Here is a 22,269-nt window from a genome sequence, read left to right on the forward strand (position 1 = left end):
CTGTGTGGACTATCGCAAGCTGAACCTGGTAACAAAGAAGGACGCATTCCGCTTACCACGAATTGAAGACTCCCTTGCTAGTCTCACGCAGTCAGCCTGGTACTCGACCTTAGATCTGGCCAGCGGATATTGGCAAGTGCAAGTGGCCGAGGCAGACAGGGAGAAGACCGCCTTCACGACCCCGTTCGGATTATTTGAATGGGACCGGATGCCTTTCGGGCTCTGCAACGCTCCGGCCACGTTCCAACGCTTGATGCAACGCTGCCTTGGAGGTCAGTTGATGGAGTCAGTATTGGTATATTTGGATGATGTGATTGTGTATTCCCCAGATTTCGACTCACACCTCCGACACCTAGAGGAAGTCTTTCGAGCTATGGAGAGATATGGGCTGAAGCTGCAGCCGGATAAATGCCATCTGCTGCGGCGAGAAGTGAGGTTCCTAGGACATGTGGTCAGCGCAGCAGGGGTGGCCGTGGACCCCGAGAAGGTCTCTGCGGTAAAGGATTGGGCCGCACCGAAGACTGTAAGGCAAGTACGATCCTTTCTGGGGTTCGTGGGGTATTATCGGCGATTCATTAAAAACTTCTCGAAGATCGCCAAGCCCCTTAACCAATTGCTGGTTGGCACGGGGCGAAGCCGGGGCCGTGGGTCGCCCTCCATTAACTGGGATAATGATTGTGAGTTGGCTTTTCAGAGGCTGAAGCAGGAATTGCTACAGGCCCCCATCTTGGCGTACGCCGACTTTTCTGAACCTTTTGTCTTGTATACAGACGCGAGCAACCTGGGACTGGGAGCAGTACTGGCCCAACGGCAAGAAGGAACAGAGCGGGTAATCGCTTATGCGAGCCGAAGCCTCCACCCGGCAGAGAGGAATGATGCCAACTACAGCTCCTTTAAACTGGAACTGCTGGCCCTGAAGTGGGCCTTGAGCGAGAAGTTCAAGGACTATCTTTGGGGAGCCAAGGTAACGGTCATTACAGATATCAACCCTCTGGTGCATTTACAGACGGCGAAGCTGGGGGCCGTGGAACAGCGGTGGGTGGCTCAGCTGGCTAACTTCGATTATCAACTGCAGTATCGGCCCGGGCGAGAACATACGAACGCAGATGTTCTCTCGAGACTACCGGAGGGAAAGAGCCCCAGACGCCGGGGGTATTGGAAGGAAGATAGCCAGGAGGAAGGCTACATGATCGGGGCCGTGGAGGCGCCAGGAGGCCAGCGGGAGGCCGTGCCAGGAAACTGGGGGTGGGACCCCCGCCGCTGGATAGAGAGGCAGGCCCAGGACCGGGACGTGTGCCAGGTGAAAATGTGGGTAGAGCAGAGCAAACGGCCAACGTCGGCGGAAAGATTGGCCCAGACGGAGACTGGGAGAAGATTATTGGGGCAGTGGGAGAAGTTGGAGCTACAGGAAGGGGTGCTTTGTAGGAAGACCCGCGACCCGAAGTCGGGTGAGGAAGTGAGCCAGATCGTGGTACCCGCCGACCAGGTAAACGCATTAGTCACAGCCTATCATGACCAGTTGGGACACCAGGGACAGGAGAGGACCGTATCCCTACTACGGAGATTCTTTTACTGGCCTGGGCTGGAGGCGTCTGTGCATGACTCAATTCAAGCCTGCCCTCGGTGCACACTGTTTAAATCGAGACGAGAGGCCCGAGCGCCGATGGTACCCATCCATGCAAAGGCCCCCCTCCACATAATGGCAATGGATTTCCTGACGCTGGGCCGCCCCCAGGACCGTTATCAGAACATCCTGGTGATCACAGACCTGTTTACTAAGTACGCCTGGGCGGTCCCGACGCTTGATCAGACGGCCAACACCACCGCCACAGCTCTATGGCGAAATGTGTTCCAGACGTTTGGATGTCCCGAGTTTCTGCACTCCGACCAAGGGGCCAATTTCGAATCAAAAGTAATCCGTGAGTTATGCCAGTTGTATGGATGCACTAAAACCCATACGACATCATATCATCCCCAGGGAAATGGGAGCTGTGAGAGGTTTAATCAGACCCTATTGGGACTACTGGGGACGTTGGATCAACGACAGCAGAGCGACTGGGTGAGTGCTTTACCAAATCTTCTGCAAGCATACAATAACAGTGTTCATAGCACAACGGGGTATGCCCCTACTTACCTGATGTTCGGCAGGCACGTACGGATGCCCACTGACCTGGTCCTGGGAGTGGCCGCAGACCGGGAAGAAGTGAGTGTGACGGAGTGGGTGGGGCGCCACCACCAGCATTTACATTTTGCATATGAGCAAGTGTCAAAGAAAATACAGACAGCAGGAGAAAGGAACAAACGGTTGTACGATCGGACTGCTCGAGATGCCCCCCTGTTACCAGGTGAGAGGGTCCTGGCGAGGGATAACCGGCGACAGGGAAAAGGAAAGCTGAGCGACCGCTGGGAGGCTACCCCGTATGTGGTCTGTAAGCAGCAGAGGCCGGGACAACCAGTGTATACCATCCGGCCCGAGGGAAAACCTGGCCCCGAACGGGTGGTACATCGAAACATGCTTCGCCCCTGTCCGAACTACCCCGAGGCCGTGAAGGAAGGGCCCATGGAACCAGTACCGGCGGCCCCCTGGACGGAAGGATGGGCTGTGGTACCGGGTCGACCTGTGGTGGCGCTGCCCCCGGCGGCCCAGATGCAACCAGCGCTGGCACCCGAACTGGCTGAACCTCCAGCTGCCCCGATACAGCCAGGGCCGGCACCCGAACCGGCTGAACCTCCAGCTGCCCAGAGGCAACCAGAGTTAGCACCCGAGCCCGTTGAACCCGATTCACCCGTGAGACGCTCCCAACGGGAGAACCGAGGACGCCCCCCAGCCCGGTACGGTGAGTGGACGACACCGAGGCATTCTAGGGACTAGAATGCATTGGCGGGGGAGGATGTCACAGGAGTGACGATCTATTGGGCGGAACCAAAAGTTGGGAAAGTTTGGTTCTGCCCGGATGTTTCCGCCCGGACCGGGAAGAGAAAACACCGGACATCCGGTAGCACCGCGAGGGCTGTAATCAGCCAAACTACGGACAGCTGCGGGTAATTAACAAGAACGCCGGGTGATTGGACGAAGGCAACACCCGGGCGAATACTTAAGAGCAGCTTAAATCACAGTTTGTGTTGTTGTTATGATCAGTGTTGGTGTGTGCTGTAGCGCTGAGTTAAACTCACCGGGTACGCCAGTCGGATTATTGGACTTGCTCTCTCTCTCTCTTTGTGCATCGTGGGATTTTGGCGGATGCAGATATTGAAGACCTTACGGGTTGGAAAGTAAGTGGAGACTGACCTTGTATAAATGAAGTGAAGGAAGAAGGAACGTGCTATCGTGAGTTGTTGCTGGAATTATCGTAAGGAGAAGTCAACCTAAGGAAGCGTGAGATAACAGAAGCCCCGCAGTTGTGAGTAAACGAACTCATTCATTGAATGTACTTTGCATGTATTTGACCTGGACATCTTTTAAGTGCTTTCCAGCGAGAGTCAGTGGCCCCGCCCCTGAGACGGCGTGGTGGGTGAGCCACAAGATCTTTGTGTGAGACAGCCACAGTGACGGAAAACAACTGCTAGGCCGTGTTACCATCTCCACATTCTTGTCCAGAGCGAGGCGAAGGAAGACGGGCGTCTATTGTGTGCACTGAGCGTGGTGGGTGAGTCTTGGATGTAGAAATTTCACTTTGAAGTGGTGCTGTGTATATTGCAGTGAGATTGCTGTGTCGTGTCAGACGTACCCCGCCTCCAGTCACTCGCTAGGGGCGCTGAAGAGGAAAACGGATTCTAGAATAACCCTGTGTATGATTATGCTGTGAGTGTGTTTCAGCCTTAGAAATTACGGAGTAGTTCCTGAAGTATTTTCGTAGCCAGACGCTTGGCGGACTTGTGTTAGGAGTGGCGGTGAAGATCTGTACGACTGGCGGTGTGAGTATTACCAGTTTCATTGCCACTTTATCTGTGTGCTGTTTATCATCACAGAGTCAGAGGCGAAGGAGATCCGCTGCCCCGAGGTCTCTACAAAGGGGCGCCCCGGTCCGGTTGTCGATTGCCAACGGGCGTCGAGGAAAGGGCAGCGCTCGACCCGGGTGTGACGGCGTGACACTTCCGCCCCTCTGTTGAACCAACGAGTCAGCCAAGAGGGTTTGGTCCCCGGCGCTATCTTGGAAACCACTGCCGGTCGATGCAGTACGCCTAGCCGTTATCGTAAGTCCGCCACCCCGAGAAGTATATCCTGTTCAGTCTGTCCATCAACAGGGAAGAAAGCTGTCGTCTGTGGAGGAAGAGAGAGAGAACCAGCGTGAGCTCTAAGGAGACCCGTTGTGAAGGAGAACCATACGTACCAGAAGCTGTAATCAGCGACGAGGTGAGAGAACTAACCGAGAACGATTCACTGTGCCTTTGTGTCCCAGCTGTCGTCTGTGGAGGAAGAGAGAGAGAGAACCAGTGTGAGCTCTAAGGAGACCCGTTGTGAAGGAGAACCATACGTACCAGAAGCTGTAATCAGCGACGAGGTGAGAGAACTAACCGAGAACGATTCACTGTGCCTTTGTGTCCCAGCTGTCGTCTGTGGAGGAAGAGAGAGAGAGCCAGTGTGAGCTCTAAGGAGACCCGTTGTGAAGGAGAACCATACGTACCAGAAGCTGTAATCAGCGACGAGGTGAGAGAACTAACCGAGAACGATTCACTGTGCCTTTGTGTCCCAGCTGTCGTCTGTGGAGGAAGAGAGAGAGAACCAGTGTGAGCTCTAAGGAGACCCGTTGTGAAGGAGAACCATACGTACCAGGAGTTGTAGTCAGCGACGAGGTGAGAGAACAAATTGGAGTTGATTCACTGTGCTTTTGTGTCCCAGCTGTTGTCTGTGGGAGAAGAGAGAGAACAAGTGTGAGCACTAAAGTAACGAGTCGAGGAGGAAAATTCATACTTACCCAGCAGCTGTAGTCGGTGGAGAGGTGAGGAGACTCTCACGAGAACGATCCACTGTGTCTTCATGCCCCAGCTGTAGCCTGTGGAGAGAAAGGGAAAACAGGAAGGGAGAGTGAGTCGACAACCAAGGAGCTGCGTGGGAAGACGGCGGAGTGCCGCGAACTACACGCAGGTACACGGACAGGAAACAGTACATACCCATATTTATTGTGATTTTATTCTGCCTCCAGGAAGGAAGAGGAGCGCGCCACGGGCAGAGGGAACCAGAGGCGAGAGCCCGTTCCCCGACGTAAACCCCCCCCCCCCTGGAGGACAGATCCTGATCTTAGTTTTAATTCCCCTTTCCCCAAGTCCCCGTATATTTTAAATATTTAAATAAATAAAGAATATTTTTTATACTTACCTGTACTCGTTGTCTGGTCATTGGGTTGGTTTTGGGGACCTCCTCGAGGTGGAAGTTAGAAGGGGCGTGGCTTAAACACTAGCGGCCAGCCCCTGGCTTGTGACACATCCTTCACAAATTAAATCCAAACGGCTCCAGGATGATAAACAAAGGTCTTCTGAGGGTGATCCGTGCGGTGTTGTTGTGGAAATATCCATATTTAAAATTTTATTAATGTAATTAACTACCTTCCGGGAGCGCCGCCATCTTAGACTCAGGAGTATTAGCGTAGTGTACGCACTTTTCTTAGTGACGTATGACAAATTCGGAGGGCGGGGGGACAGAGCACCAGCAGAGAAACCTCTGTACGCTGCGTAAGCTCTCATCCTGAATGCGGATGGGTCTAGGATGGCGGCGCTACCGGAGGGTAGTTGATTACGTTAATAAAATTTTAAATATGGATATTTCTACAGCAGCACCGCACGGATTGCCCTCAGGGGACCTTTGTTTATCAACCTGGAGCCGTTTGGATTTAATTTGTGAAGGATGGACGCACTTTTTTGGACTTGAAGGTCGTGGACTATGGCTGGACCCCGTAATATTACATTTAATCAACTGAAAGATCTAAAATATTTTCTAAAATATCAGAAAATGTGTTTGTCTGAAAAACGATGGACATACGCAACTCGGACAGCTTGGGGGTGAGTAAATCATGGGTTTAATATCATTTTTGGCTGAACTATCCCTTTAATTAAACTAAAGACACATAATAGCATGTTTTATTAAGTGTAAAATAGATTATGTTTTAAAAAGTGTAAACTGTTTGGACTGAGATCTTGTTGCTTTAAGAACATTTTCACCAGCAGGTGGCGCCATATTTATGTGTTTCGAGCGCTTCAAAACAGTGAATCATTTTTCCAAGCAATTGGTTCAATTGATTCAAAGATTTGAAAGCTTACTAAGGATGGCATTTCAGCATTTGATTAGTTTAATTTTAAAATCAAAATGTATAGATAAATGAACTATAAAATAAGGCATGAAATAGTTAAGTTGCTTCAATGCAGTAAATATCCATATTACAGGTTTTTTTCTGATGGCTTCAGCACATTTCATTGACTATTTTTGCAAAACTCTACACACAAGTAAGAAAACCCTTCAGCAAATCAGCAAAACATTGTAGTTCTCTTGCAAAAGCTATAAACCTTGCTTATCTCTTGAAACCTTTGTAATAATGGTATCTTTGTATCGAACCATTAATACACAAGCCATCACATTAATAAGCACACAATGCGTCAACTACACACTGATTGTATGAATAAAAAACACATTTGGCATTTTCTTTCTCTATTTGGATGATGTGATTGTGTATTCCCCAGATTTCGACTCACACCTCCGACACCTAGAGGAAGTCTTTCGAGCTATGGAGAGATATGGGCTGAAGCTGCAGCCGGATAAATGCCATCTGCTGCGGCGAGAAGTGAGGTTCCTAGGACATGTGGTCAGCGCAGCAGGGGTGGCCGTGGACCCCGAGAAGGTCTCTGCGGTAAAGGATTGGGCCGCACCGAAGACTGTAAGGCAAGTACGATCCTTTCTGGGGTTCGTGGGGTATTATCGGCGATTCATTAAAAACTTCTCGAAGATCGCCAAGCCCCTTAACCAATTGCTGGTTGGCACGGGGCGAAGCCGGGGCCGTGGGTCTCCCTCCATTAACTGGGATAATGATTGTGAGTTGGCTTTTCAGAGGCTGAAGCAGGAATTGCTACAGGCCCCCATCTTGGCGTACGCCGACTTTTCTGAACCTTTTGTCTTGTATACAGACGCGAGCAACCTGGGACTGGGAGCAGTACTGGCCCAACGGCAAGAAGGAACAGAGCGGGTAATCGCTTATGCGAGCCGAAGCCTCCACCCGGCAAAGAGGAATGATGCCAACTACAGCTCCTTTAAACTGGAACTGCTGGCCCTGAAGTGGGCCTTGAGCGAGAAGTTCAAGGACTATCTTTGGGGAGCCAAGGTAACGGTCATTACAGATAACAACCCTCTGGTGCATTTACAGACGGCGAAGCTGGGGGCCGTGGAACAGCGGTGGGTGGCTCAGCTGGCTAACTTCGATTATCAACTGCAGTATCGGCCCGGGCGAGAACATACGAACGCAGATGTTCTCTCGAGACTACCGGAGGGAAAGAGCCCCAGACGCCGGGGGTATTGGAAGGAAGATAGCCAGGAGGAAGGCTACATGATCGGGGCCGTGGAGGCGCCAGGAGGCCAGCGGGAGGCCGTGCCAGGAAACTGGGGGTGGGACCCCCGCCGCTGGATAGAGAGGCAGGCCCAGGACCGGGACGTGTGCCAGGTGAAAATGTGGGTAGAGCAGAGCAAACGGCCAACGTCGGCGGAAAGATTGGCCCAGACGGAGACTGGGAGAAGATTATTGGGGCAGTGGGAGAAGTTGGAGCTACAGGAAGGGGTGCTTTGTAGGAAGACCCGCGACCCGAAGTCGGGTGAGGAAGTGAGCCAGATCGTGGTACCCGCCGACCAGGTAAACGCATTAGTGACAGCCTATCATGACCAGTTGGGACACCAGGGACAGGAGAGGACCGTATCCCTACTACGGAGATTCTTTTACTGGCCTGGGCTGGAGGCGTCTGTGCATGACTCAATTCAAGCCTGCCCTCGGTGCACACTGTTTAAATCGAGACGAGAGGCCCGAGCGCCGATGGTACCCATCCATGCAAAGGCCCCCCTCCACATAATGGCAATGGATTTCCTGACGCTGGGCCGCCCCCAGGACCGTTATCAGAACATCCTGGTGATCACAGACCTGTTTACTAAGTACGCCTGGGCGGTCCCGACGCTTGATCAGACGGCCAACACCACCGCCACAGCTCTATGGCGAAATGTGTTCCAGACGTTTGGATGTCCCGTGTTTCTGCACTCCGACCAAGGGGCCAATTTCGAATCAAAAGTAATCCGTGAGTTATGCCAGTTGTATGGATGCACTAAAACCCATACGACATCATATCATCCCCAGGGAAATGGGAGCTGTGAGAGGTTTAATCAGACCCTATTGGGACTACTGGGGACGTTGGATCAACGACAGCAGAGCGACTGGGTGAGTGCTTTACCAAATCTTCTGCAAGCATACAATAACAGTGTTCATAGCACAACGGGGTATGCCCCTACTTACCTGATGTTCGGCAGGCACGTACGGATGCCCACTGACCTGGTCCTGGGAGTGGCCGCAGACCGGGAAGAAGTGAGTGTGACGGAGTGGGTGGGGCGCCACCACCAGCATTTACATTTTGCATATGAGCAAGTGTCAAAGAAAATACAGACAGCAGGAGAAAGGAACAAACGGTTGTACGATCGGACTGCTCGAGATGCCCCCCTGTTACCAGGTGAGAGGGTCCTGGCGAGGGATAACCGGCGACAGGGAAAAGGAAAGCTGAGCGACCGCTGGGAGGCTACCCCGTATGTGGTCTGTAAGCAGCAGAGGCCGGGACAACCAGTGTATACCATCCGGCCCGAGGGAAAACCTGGCCCCGAACGGGTGGTACGTCGAAACATGCTTCGCCCCTGTCCGAACTACCCCGAGGCCGTGAAGGAAGGGCCCATGGAACCAGTACCGGCGGCCCCCTGGACGGAAGGATGGGTTGTGGTACCGGGTCGACCTGTGGTGGCGCTGCCCCCGGCGGCCCAGATGCAACCAGCGCTGGCACCCGAACTGGCTGAACCTCCAGCTGCCCCGATACAGCCAGGGCCGGCACCCGAACCGGCTGAACCTCCAGCTGCCCAGAGGCAACCAGAGTTAGCACCCGAGCCCGTTGAACCCGATTCACCCGTGAGACGCTCCCAACGGGAGAACCGAGGACGCCCCCCGGCCCGGTACGGTGAGTGGACGACACCGAGGCATTCTAGGGACTAGAATGCATTGGCGGGGGAGGATGTCACAGGAGTGACGATCTTTTGGGCGGAACCAAAAGTTGGGAAAGTTTGGTTCCGCCCGGATGTTTCCGCCCGGACCGGGAAGAGAAAACACCGGACATCCGGTAGCACCGCGAGGGCTGTAATCAGCCAAACTACGGACAGCTGCGGGTAATTAACAAGAACGCCGGGTGATTGGACGAAGGCAACACCCGGGCGAATACTTAAGAGCAACTTAAATCACAGTTTGTTGTTGTTGTTTTGACCAGTGTTGGTGTGTGCTGTAGCGCTGAGTTAAACTCACCGGGTACGCCAGTCGGATTATTGGACTTGCTCTCTCTCTCTCTCTGTGCATCGTGGGATTTCGGCGGATGCAGATATTGAAGACCTTACGGGTTGGAAAGTAAGTGGAGACTGACCTTGTATAAATGAAGTGAAGGAAGAAGGAACGTGCTATCGTGAGTTGTTGCTGGAATTATCGTAAGGAGAAGTCAACCTAAGGAAGCGTGAGATAACAGAAGCCCCGCAGTTGTGAGTAAACGAACTCATTCATTGAATGTACTTTGCATGTATTTGACCTGGACATCTTTTAAGTGCTTTCCAGCGAGAGTCAGTGGCCCCGCCCCTGAGACGGCGTGGTGGGTGAGCCACAAGATCTTTGTGTGAGACAGCCACAGTGACGGAAAACAACTGCTAGGCCGTGTTACCATCTCCACATTCTTGTCCAGAGCGAGGCGAAGGAAGACGGGCGTCTATTGTGTGCACTGAGCGTGGTGGGTGAGTCTTGGATGTAGAAATTTCACTTTGAAGTGGTGCTGTGTATATTGCAGTGAGATTGCTGTGTCGTGTCAGACGTACCCTGCCTCCAGTCACTCGCTAGGGGCGCTGAAGAGGAAAACGGATTCTAGAATAACCCTGTGTATGATTATGCTGTGAGTGTGTTTCAGCCTTAGAAATTACGGAGTAGTTCCTGAAGTATTTTCGTAGCCAGACGCTTGGCGGACTTGTGTTAGGAGTGGCGGTGAAGATCTGTATGACTGGCGGTGTGAGTATTACCAGTTTCATTGCCACTTTATCTGTGTGCTGTTTATCATCACAGAGTCAGAGGCGAAGGAGATCCGCTGCCCCGAGGTCTCTACAAAGGGGCGCCCCGGTCCGGTTGTCGATTGCCAACGGGCGTCGAGGAAAGGGCAGCGCTCGACCCGGGTGTGACGGCGTGACACTTCCGCCCCTCTGTTGAACCAACGAGTCAGCCAAGAGGGTTTGGTCCCCGGCGCTATCTTGGAAACCACTGCCGGTCGATGCAGTACGCCTAGCCGTTATCGTAAGTCCGCCACCCCGAGAAGTATATCCTGTTCAGTCTGTCCATCAACAGGGAAGAAAGCTGTCGTCTGTGGAGGAAGAGAGAGAGAACCAGCGTGAGCTCTAAGGAGACCCGTTGTGAAGGAGAACCATACGTACCAGAAGCTGTAATCAGCGACGAGGTGAGAGAACTAACCGAGAACGATTCACTGTGCCTTTGTGTCCCAGCTGTCGTCTGTGGAGGAAGAGAGAGAGAGAACCAGTGTGAGCTCTAAAGAGACCCGTTGTGAAGGAGAACCATACGTACCAGAAGCTGTAATCAGCGACGAGGTGAGAGAACTAACCGAGAACGATTCACTGTGCCTTTGTGTCCCAGCTGTCGTCTGTGGAGGAAGAGAGAGAGAGCCAGTGTGAGCTCTAAGGAGACCCGTTGTGAAGGAGAACCATACGTACCAGAAGCTGTAATCAGCGACGAGGTGAGAGAACTAACCGAGAACGATTCACTGTGCCTTTGTGTCCCAGCTGTCGTCTGTGGAGGAAGAGAGAGAGAACCAGTGTGAGCTCTAAGGAGACCCGTTGTGAAGGAGAACCATACGTACCAGGAGTTGTAGTCAGCGACGAGGTGAGAGAACAAATTGGAGTTGATTCACTGCGCTTTTGTGTCCCAGCTGTTGTCTGTGGGAGAAGAGAGAGAACAAGTGTGAGCACTAAAGTAACGAGTCGAGGAGGAAAATTCATACTTACCCAGCAGCTGTAGTCGGTGGAGAGGTGAGGAGACTCTCACGAGAACGATCCACTGTGTCTTCATGCCCCAGCTGTAGCCTGTGGAGAGAAAGGGAAAACAGGAAGGGAGAGTGAGTCGACAACCAAGGAGCTGCGTGGGAAGACGGCGGAGTGCCGCGAACTACACGCAGGTACACGGACAGGAAACAGTACATACCCATATTTATTGTGATTTTATTCTGCCTCCAGGAAGGAAGAGGAGCGCGCCACGGGCAGAGGGAACCAGAGGCGAGAGCCCGTTCCCCGACATAACCCCCCCCCCCCCCTGGAGGACAGATCCTGATCTTAGTTTTAATTCCCCTTTCCCCAAGTCCCCGTATATTTTAAATATTTAAATAAATAAAGAATATTTTTTATACTTACCTGTACTCGTTGTTGTCTGGTCATTGGGTTGGTTTTGGGGACCTCCTCGAGGTGGAAGTTAGAAGGGGCGTGGCTTAAACACTAGCGGCCAGCCCCTGGCTTGTGACACATCCTTCACAAATTAAATCCAAACGGCTCCAGGATGATAAACAAAGGTCTTCTGAGGGTAATTCGTGCGGTGTTGTTGTAGAAATATCCATATTTAAAATTTTATTAACGTAATTAACTACCTTCCGGTAGCGCCGCCATCTTAGACTCAGGAGTATTAGCGTAGTGTACGCACTTTTCTTAGTGACGTATGACAAATTCGGAGGGCGGGGGGACAGAGCACCAGCAGAGAAACCTCTGTACGCTGCGTAAGCTCTCATCCTGAATGCGGATGAGTCTGGGATGGCGGCGCTACCGGAAGGTAGTTAATTACGTTAATAAAATTTTAAATATGGATATTTCTACAACAACGCCGCGCGGATTGCCCTCAGGGGACCTTTGTTTGTCATCCTGGAGCCGTTTGGATTTGATTTGTCAGGGATGGACGCACTTTTTTTGGACTTGGGGGTCTTGGACTGTGGCTGGACCCCGTGGTGTTGCATTTAATCAACTGAAAGATCTAAAATGTTTTCTAAAATATCAGAAAATGTGTTTGTCTGAAAAACGATGGACATACGCAACTCGGACAGCTTGGGGGTGAGTAAATCATGGGTTTAATATCATTTTTGGCTGAACTATCCCTTTAATTAAACTAAAGACACATAATAGCATGTTTTATTAAGTGTAAAATAGATTATGTTTTAAAAAGTGTAAACTGTTTGGACTGAGATCTTGTTGCTTTAAGAACATTTTCACCAGCAGGTGGCGCCATATTTATGTGTTTCGAGCGCTTCAAAACAGTGAATCATTTTTCCAAGCAATTGGTTCAATTGATTCAAAGATTTGAAAGCTTACTAAGGATGGCATTTCAGCATTTGATTAGTTTAATTTTAAAATCAAAATGTATAGATAAATGAACTATAAAATAAGGCATGAAATAGTTAAGTTGCTTCAATGCAGTAAATATCCATATTACAGGTTTTTTTCTGATGGCTTCAGCACATTTTATTGACTATTTTTGCAAAACTCTACACACAAGTAAGAAAACCCTTCAGCAAATCAGCAAAACATTGTAGTTCTCTTGCAAAAGCTATAAACCTTGCTTATCTCTTGAAACCTTTGTAATAATGGTATCTTTGTATCGAACCATTAATACACAAGCCATCACATTAATAAGCACACAATGCGTCAACTACACACTGATTGTATGAATAAAAAACACATTTGGCATTTTCTTTCTCTATTTGGATGATGTGATTGTGTATTCCCCAGATTTCGACTCACACCTCCGACACCTAGAGGAAGTCTTTCGAGCTATGGAGAGATATGGGCTGAAGCTGCAGCCGGATAAATGCCATCTGCTGCGGCGAGAAGTGAGGTTCCTAGGACATGTGGTCAGCGCAGCAGGGGTGGCCGTGGACCCCGAGAAGGTCTCTGCGGTAAAGGATTGGGCCGCACCGAAGACTGTAAGGCAAGTACGATCCTTTCTGGGGTTCGTGGGGTATTATCGGCGATTCATTAAAAACTTCTCGAAGATCGCCAAGCCCCTTAACCAATTGCTGGTTGGCACGGGGCGAAGCCGGGGCCGTGGGTCGCCCTCCATTAACTGGGATAATGATTGTGAGTTGGCTTTTCAGAGGCTGAAGCAGGAATTGCTACAGGCCCCCATCTTGGCGTACGCCGACTTTTCTGAACCTTTTGTCTTGTATACAGACGCGAGCAACCTGGGACTGGGAGCAGTACTGGCCCAACGGCAAGAAGGAACAGAGCGGGTAATCGCTTATGCGAGCCGAAGCCTCCACCCGGCAGAGAGGAATGATGCCAACTACAGCTCCTTTAAACTGGAACTGCTGGCCCTGAAGTGGGCCTTGAGCGAGAAGTTCAAGGACTATCTTTGGGGAGCCAAGGTAACGGTCATTACAGATATCAACCCTCTGGTGCATTTACAGACGGCGAAGCTGGGGGCCGTGGAACAGCGGTGGGTGGCTCAGCTGGCTAACTTCGATTATCAACTGCAGTATCGGCCCGGGCGAGAACATACGAACGCAGATGTTCTCTCGAGACTACCGGAGGGAAAGAGCCCCAGACGCCGGGGGTATTGGAAGGAAGATAGCCAGGAGGAAGGCTACATGATCGGGGCCGTGGAGGCGCCAGGAGGCCAGCGGGAGGCCGTGCCAGGAAACTGGGGGTGGGACCCCCGCCGCTGGATAGAGAGGCAGGCCCAGGACCGGGACGTGTGCCAGGTGAAAATGTGGGTAGAGCAGAGCAAACGGCCAACGTCGGCGGAAAGATTGGCCCAGACGGAGACTGGGAGAAGATTATTGGGGCAGTGGGAGAAGTTGGAGCTACAGGAAGGGGTGCTTTGTAGGAAGACCCGCGACCCGAAGTCGGGTGAGGAAGTGAGCCAGATCGTGGTACCCGCCGACCAGGTAAACGCATTAGTCACAGCCTATCATGACCAGTTGGGACACCAGGGACAGGAGAGGACCGTATCCCTACTACGGAGATTCTTTTACTGGCCTGGGCTGGAGGCGTCTGTGCATGACTCAATTCAAGCCTGCCCTCGGTGCACACTGTTTAAATCGAGACGAGAGGCCCGAGCGCCGATGGTACCCATCCATGCAAAGGCCCCCCTCCACATAATGGCAATGGATTTCCTGACGCTGGGCCGCCCCCAGGACCGTTATCAGAACATCCTGGTGATCACAGACCTGTTTACTAAGTACGCCTGGGCGGTCCCGACGCTTGATCAGACGGCCAACACCACCGCCACAGCTCTATGGCGAAATGTGTTCCAGACGTTTGGATGTCCCGAGTTTCTGCACTCCGACCAAGGGGCCAATTTCGAATCAAAAGTAATCCGTGAGTTATGCCAGTTGTATGGATGCACTAAAACCCATACGACATCATATCATCCCCAGGGAAATGGGAGCTGTGAGAGGTTTAATCAGACCCTATTGGGACTACTGGGGACGTTGGATCAACGACAGCAGAGCGACTGGGTGAGTGCTTTACCAAATCTTCTGCAAGCATACAATAACAGTGTTCATAGCACAACGGGGTATGCCCCTACTTACCTGATGTTCGGCAGGCACGTACGGATGCCCACTGACCTGGTCCTGGGAGTGGCCGCAGACCGGGAAGAAGTGAGTGTGACGGAGTGGGTGGGGCGCCACCACCAGCATTTACATTTTGCATATGAGCAAGTGTCAAAGAAAATACAGACAGCAGGAGAAAGGAACAAACGGTTGTACGATCGGACTGCTCGAGATGCCCCCCTGTTACCAGGTGAGAGGGTCCTGGCGAGGGATAACCGGCGACAGGGAAAAGGAAAGCTGAGCGACCGCTGGGAGGCTACCCCGTATGTGGTCTGTAAGCAGCAGAGGCCGGGACAACCAGTGTATACCATCCGGCCCGAGGGAAAACCTGGCCCCGAACGGGTGGTACGTCGAAACATGCTTCGCCCCTGTCCGAACTACCCCGAGGCCGTGAAGGAAGGGCCCATGGAACCAGTACCGGCGGCCCCCTGGACGGAAGGATGGGCTGTGGTACCGGGTCGACCTGTGGTGGCGCTGCCCCCGGCGGCCCAGATGCAACCAGCGCTGGCACCCGAACTGGCTGAACCTCCAGCTGCCCCGATACAGCCAGGGCCGGCACCCGAACCGGCTGAACCTCCAGCTGCCCAGAGGCAACCAGAGTTAGCACCCGAGCCCGTTGAACCCGATTCACCCGTGAGACGCTCCCAACGGGAGAACCGAGGACGCCCCCCAGCCCGGTTCGGTGAGTGGACGACACCGAGGCATTCTAGGGACTAGAATGCATTGGCGGGGGAGGATGTCACAGGAGTGACGATCTATTGGGCGGAACCAAAAGTTGGGAAAGTTTGGTTCCGCCCGGATGTTTCCGCCCGGACCGGGAAGAGAAAACACCGGACATCCGGTAGCACCGCGAGGGCTGTAATCAGCCAAACTACGGACAGCTGCGGGTAATTAACAAGAACGCCGGGTGATTGGACGAAGGCAACACCCGGGCGAATACTTAAGAGCAGCTTAAATCACAGTTTGTGTTGTTGTTATGATCAGTGTTGGTGTGTGCTGTAGCGCTGAGTTAAACTCACCGGGTACGCCAGTCGGATTATTGGACTTGCTCTCTCTCTCTCTTTGTGCATCGTGGGATTTCGGCGGATGCAGATATTGAAGACCTTACGGGTTGGAAAGTAAGTGGAGACTGACCTTGTATAAATGAAGTGAAGGAAGAAGGAACGTGCTATCGTGAGTTGTTGCTGGAATTATCGTAAGGAGAAGTCAACCTAAGGAAGCGTGAGATAACAGAAGCCCCGCAGTTGTGAGTAAACGAACTCATTCATTGAATGTACTTTGCATGTATTTGACCTGGACATCTTTTAAGTGCTTTCCAGCGAGAGTCAGTGGCCCCGCCCCTGAGACGGCGTGGTGGGTGAGCCACAAGATCTTTGTGTGAGACAGCCACAGTGACGGAAAACAACTGCTAGGCCGTGTTACCATCTCCACATTCTTGTCCAGAGCGAGGCGAAGGAAGACGGGCGTCTATTGTGTGCACTGAGCGTGGTGGGTGAGTCTTGGATGTAGAAATTTCACTTTGAAGTGGTGCTGTGTATATTGCAGTGAGATTGCTGTGTCGTGTCAGACGCCCCCCGCCTCCAGTCACTCGCTAGGGGCGCTGAAGAGGAAAACGGATTCTAGAATAACCCTGTGTATGATTATGCTGTGAGTGTGTTTCAGCCTTAGAAATTACGGAGTAGTTCCTGAAGTATTTTCGTAGCCAGACGCTTGGCGGACTTGTGTTAGGAGTGGCGGTGAAGATCTGTACGACTGGCGGTGTGAGTATTACCAGTTTCATTGCCACTTTATCTGTGTGCTGTTTATCATCACAGAGTCAGAGGCGAAGGAGATCCGCTGCCCCGAGGTCTCTACAAAGGGGCGCCCCGGTCCGGTTGTCGATTGCCAATGGGCGTCGAGGAAAGGGCAGCGCTCGACCCGGGTGTGACGGCGTGACACTTCCGCCCCTCTGTTGAACCAACGAGTCAGCCAAGAGGGTTTGGTCCCCGGCGCTATCTTGGAAACCACTGCCGGTCGATGCAGTACGCCTAGCCGTTATCGTAAGTCCGCCACCCCGAGAAGTATATCCTGTTCAGTCTGTCCATCAACAGGGAAGAAAGCTGTCGTCTGTGGAGGAAGAGAGAGAGAACCAGCGTGAGCTCTAAGGAGACCCGTTGTGAAGGAGAACCATACGTACCAGAAGCTGTAATCAGCGACGAGGTGAGAGAACTAACCGAGAACGATTCACTGTGCCTTTGTGTCCCAGCTGTCGTCTGTGGAGGAAGAGAGAGAGAGAACCAGTGTGAGCTCTAAGGAGACCCGTTGTGAAGGAGAACCATACGTACCAGAAGCTGTAATCAGCGACGAGGTGAGAGAACTAACCGAGAACGATTCACTGTGCCTTTGTGTCCCAGCTGTCGTCTGTGGAGGAAGAGAGAGAGAGCCAGTGTGAGCTCTAAGGAGACCCGTTGTGAAGGAGAACCATACGTACCAGAAGCTGTAATCAGCGACGAGGTGAGAGAACTAACCGAGAACGATTCACTGTGCCTTTGTGTCCCAGCTGTCGTCTGTGGAGGAAGAGAGAGAGAACCAGTGTGAGCTCTAAGGAGACCCGTTGTGAAGGAGAACCATACGTACCAGGAGTTGTAGTCAGCGACGAGGTGAGAGAACAAATTGGAGTTGATTCACTGCGCTTTTGTGTCCCAGCTGTTGTCTGTGGGAGAAGAGAGAGAACAAGTGTGAGCACTAAAGTAACGAGTCGAGGAGGAAAATTCATACTTACCCAGCAGCTGTAGTCGGTGGAGAGGTGAGGAGACTCTCACGAGAACGATCCACTGTGTCTTCATGCCCCAGCTGTAGCCTGTGGAGAGAAAGGGAAAACAGGAAGGGAGAGTGAGTCGACAACCAAGGAGCTGCGTGGGAAGACGGCGGAGTGCCGCGAACTACACGCAGGTACACGGACAGGAAACAGTACATACCCATATTTATTGTGATTTTATTCTGCCTCCAGGAAGGAAGAGGAGCGCGCCACGGGCAGAGGGAACCAGAGGCGAGAGCCCGTTCCCCGACATAACCCCCCCCCCCCCCCTGGAGGACAGATCCTGATCTTAGTTTTAATTCCCCTTTCCCCAAGTCCCCGTATATTTTAAATATTTAAATAAATAAAGAATATTTTTTATACTTACCTGTACTCGTTGTTGTCTGGTCATTGGGTTGGTTTTGGGGACCTCCTCGAGGTGGAAGTTAGAAGGGGCGTGGCTTAAACACTAGCGGCCAGCCCCTGGCTTGTGACACATCCTTCACAAATTAAATCCAAACGGCTCCAGGATGATAAACAAAGGTCTTCTGAGGGTAATTCGTGCGGTGTTGTTGTAGAAATATCCATATTTAAAATTTTATTAACGTAATTAACTACCTTCCGGTAGCGCCGCCATCTTAGACTCAGGAGTATTAGCGTAGTGTACGCACTTTTCTTAGTGACGTATGACAAATTCGGAGGGCGGGGGGACAGAGCACCAGCAGAGAAACCTCTGTACGCTGCGTAAGCTCTCATCCTGAATGCGGATGAGTCTAGGATGGCGGCGCTACCGGAGGGTGGTTAATTACGTTAATAAAATTTTAAATATGGATATTTCTACAGCGGCACCGCGCGGATTGCCCTCAGAGGACCTTTGTTTATCATCCTGGAGCCGTTTGGATTTGGTTTGTCGGGGATGGACGCACTTTTTTTGGACTTGAGGGTCTTGGACTGTGGCTGGACCCCGTGGTATTGCATTTGATCAACTGAGAGATCTGAAATATTTTCTAAAATATCAGAAAATGTGTTTGTCTGAAAAACGATGGACATACGCAACTCGGACAGCTTGGGGGTGAGTAAATCATGGGTTTAATATCATTTTTGGCTGAACTATCCCTTTAATTAAACTAAAGACACATAATAGCATGTTTTATTAAGTGTAAAATAGATTATGTTTTAAAAAGTGTAAACTGTTTGGACTGAGATCTTGTTGCTTTAAGAACATTTTCACCAGCAGGTGGCGCCATATTTATGTGTTTCGAGCGCTTCAAAACAGTGAATCATTTTTCCAAGCAATTGGTTCAATTGATTCAAAGATTTGAAAGCTTACTAAGGATGGCATTTCAGCATTTGATTAGTTTAATTTTAAAATCAAAATGTATAGATAAATGAACTATAAAATAAGGCATGAAATAGTTAAGTTGCTTCAATGCAGTAAATATCCATATTACAGGTTTTTTTCTGATGGCTTCAGCACATTTTATTGACTATTTTTGCAAAACTCTACACACAAGTAAGAAAACCCTTCAGCAAATCAGCAAAACATTGTAGTTCTCTTGCAAAAGCTATAAACCTTGCTTATCTCTTGAAACCTTTGTAATAATGGTATCTTTGTATCGAACCATTAATACACAAGCCATCACATTAATAAGCACACAATGCGTCAACTACACACTGATTGTATGAATAAAAAACACATTTGGCATTTTCTTTCTCTATTTGGATGATGTGATTGTGTATTCCCCAGATTTCGACTCACACCTCCGACACCTAGAGGAAGTCTTTCGAGCTATGGAGAGATATGGGCTGAAGCTGCAGCCGGATAAATGCCATCTGCTGCGGCGAGAAGTGAGGTTCCTAGGACATGTGGTCAGCGCAGCAGGGGTGGCCGTGGACCCCGAGAAGGTCTCTGCGGTAAAGGATTGGGCCGCACCGAAGACTGTAAGGCAAGTACGATCCTTTCTGGGGTTCGTGGGGTATTATCGGCGATTCATTAAAAACTTCTCGAAGATCGCCAAGCCCCTTAACCAATTGCTGGTTGGCACGGGGCGAAGCCGGGGCCGTGGGTCTCCCTCCATTAACTGGGATAATGATTGTGAGTTGGCTTTTCAGAGGCTGAAGCAGGAATTGCTACAGGCCCCCATCTTGGCGTACGCCGACTTTTCTGAACCTTTTGTCTTGTATACAGACGCGAGCAACCTGGGACTGGGAGCAGTACTGGCCCAACGGCAAGAAGGAACAGAGCGGGTAATCGCTTATGCGAGCCGAAGCCTCCACCCGGCAGAGAGGAATGATGCCAACTACAGCTCCTTTAAACTGGAACTGCTGGCCCTGAAGTGGGCCTTGAGCGAGAAGTTCAAGGACTATCTTTGGGGAGCCAAGGTAACGGTCATTACAGATAACAACCCTCTGGTGCATTTACAGACGGCGAAGCTGGGGGCCGTGGAACAGCGGTGGGTGGCTCAGCTGGCTAACTTCGATTATCAACTGCAGTATCGGCCCGGGCGAGAACATACGAACGCAGATGTTCTCTCGAGACTACCGGAGGGAAAGAGCCCCAGACGCCGGGGGTATTGGAAGGAAGATAGCCAGGAGGAAGGCTACATGATCGGGGCCGTGGAGGCGCCAGGAGGCCAGCGGGAGGCCGTGCCAGGAAACTGGGGGTGGGACCCCCGCCGCTGGATAGAGAGGCAGGCCCAGGACCGGGACGTGTGCCAGGTGAAAATGTGGGTAGAGCAGAGCAAACGGCCAACGTCGGCGGAAAGATTGGCCCAGACGGAGACTGGGAGAAGATTATTGGGGCAGTGGGAGAAGTTGGAGCTACAGGAAGGGGTGCTTTGTAGGAAGACCCGCGACCCGAAGTCGGGTGAGGAAGTGAGCCAGATCGTGGTACCCGCCGACCAGGTAAACGCATTAGTGACAGCCTATCATGACCAGTTGGGACACCAGGGACAGGAGAGGACCGTATCCCTACTACGGAGATTCTTTTACTGGCCTGGGCTGGAGGCGTCTGTGCATGACTCAATTCAAGCCTGCCCTCGGTGCACACTGTTTAAATCGAGACGAGAGGCCCGAGCGCCGATGGTACCCATCCATGCAAAGGCCCCCCTCCACATAATGGCAATGGATTTCCTGACGCTGGGCCGCCCCCAGGACCGTTATCAGAACATCCTGGTGATCACAGACCTGTTTACTAAGTACGCCTGGGCGGTCCCGACGCTTGATCAGACGGCCAACACCACCGCCACAGCTCTATGGCGAAATGTGTTCCAGACGTTTGGATGTCCCGTGTTTCTGCACTCCGACCAAGGGGCCAATTTCGAATCAAAAGTAATCCGTGAGTTATGCCAGTTGTATGGATGCACTAAAACCCATACGACATCATATCATCCCCAGGGAAATGGGAGCTGTGAGAGGTTTAATCAGACCCTATTGGGACTACTGGGGACGTTGGATCAACGACAGCAGAGCGACTGGGTGAGTGCTTTACCAAATCTTCTGCAAGCATACAATAACAGTGTTCATAGCACAACGGGGTATGCCCCTACTTACCTGATGTTCGGCAGGCACGTACGGATGCCCACTGACCTGGTCCTGGGAGTGGCCGCAGACCGGGAAGAAGTGAGTGTGACGGAGTGGGTGGGGCGCCACCACCAGCATTTACATTTTGCATATGAGCAAGTGTCAAAGAAAATACAGACAGCAGGAGAAAGGAACAAACGGTTGTACGATCGGACTGCTCGAGATGCCCCCCTGTTACCAGGTGAGAGGGTCCTGGCGAGGGATAACCGGCGACAGGGAAAAGGAAAGCTGAGCGACCGCTGGGAGGCTACCCCGTATGTGGTCTGTAAGCAGCAGAGGCCGGGACAACCAGTGTATACCATCCGGCCCGAGGGAAAACCTGGCCCCGAACGGGTGGTACGTCGAAACATGCTTCGCCCCTGTCCGAACTACCCCGAGGCCGTGAAGGAAGGGCCCATGGAACCAGTACCGGCGGCCCCCTGGACGGAAGGATGGGCTGTGGTACCGGGTCGACCTGTGGTGGCGCTGCCCCCGGCGGCCCAGATGCAACCAGCGCTGGCACCCGAACTGGCTGAACCTCCAGCTGCCCCGATACAGCCAGGGCCGGCACCCGAACCGGCTGAACCTCCAGCTGCCCAGAGGCAACCAGAGTTAGCACCCGAGCCCGTTGAACCCGATTCACCCGTGAGACGCTCCCAACGGGAGAACCGAGGACGCCCCCCGGCCCGGTACGGTGAGTGGACGACACCGAGGCATTCTAGGGACTAGAATGCATTGGCGGGGGAGGATGTCACAGGAGTGACGATCTATTGGGCGGAACCAAAAGTTGGGAAAGTTTGGTTCCGCCCGGATGTTTCCGCCCGGACCGGGAAGAGAAAACACCGGACATCCGGTAGCACCGCGAGGGCTGTAATCAGCCAAACTACGGACAGCTGCGGGTAATTAACAAGAACGCCGGGTGATTGGACGAAGGCAACACCCGGGCGAATACTTAAGAGCAGCTTAAATCACAGTTTGTGTTGTTGTTATGATCAGTGTTGGTGTGTGCTGTAGCGCTGAGTTAAACTCACCGGGTACGCCAGTCGGATTATTGGACTTGCTCTCTCTCTCTCTTTGTGCATCGT

General features: G+C 51.9%; 1 protein-coding gene and 2 long non-coding RNA genes across 3 annotated transcripts in view; all 3 read right to left on the minus strand.

Moving 5' to 3' along the window:
- Positions 1-22,269, minus strand: part of LOC141351161 (uncharacterized) — a 510,144-nt gene that overhangs the window by 133,174 nt on the left and 354,701 nt on the right. The gene's annotated exons all lie outside the window — the stretch shown is intronic.
- On the minus strand, positions 4,025-4,759 carry LOC141350922 (uncharacterized). Its single transcript, XR_012359011.1, has 2 exons — positions 4,369-4,759; positions 4,025-4,261 (listed from the first exon to the last, which is right to left on the minus strand). It is a non-coding gene; the product is annotated as an uncharacterized lncRNA (long non-coding RNA).
- On the minus strand, positions 10,369-10,769 carry LOC141350923 (uncharacterized). The gene is made up of 2 exons (XR_012359012.1): positions 10,713-10,769; positions 10,369-10,605 (listed from the first exon to the last, which is right to left on the minus strand). It is a non-coding gene; the product is annotated as an uncharacterized lncRNA (long non-coding RNA).

This window comes from Misgurnus anguillicaudatus, chromosome 19, assembly GCF_027580225.2.
Source record: "Misgurnus anguillicaudatus chromosome 19, ASM2758022v2, whole genome shotgun sequence".
Classification (NCBI taxonomy): Eukaryota; Metazoa; Chordata; class Actinopteri; order Cypriniformes; family Cobitidae; genus Misgurnus; species Misgurnus anguillicaudatus.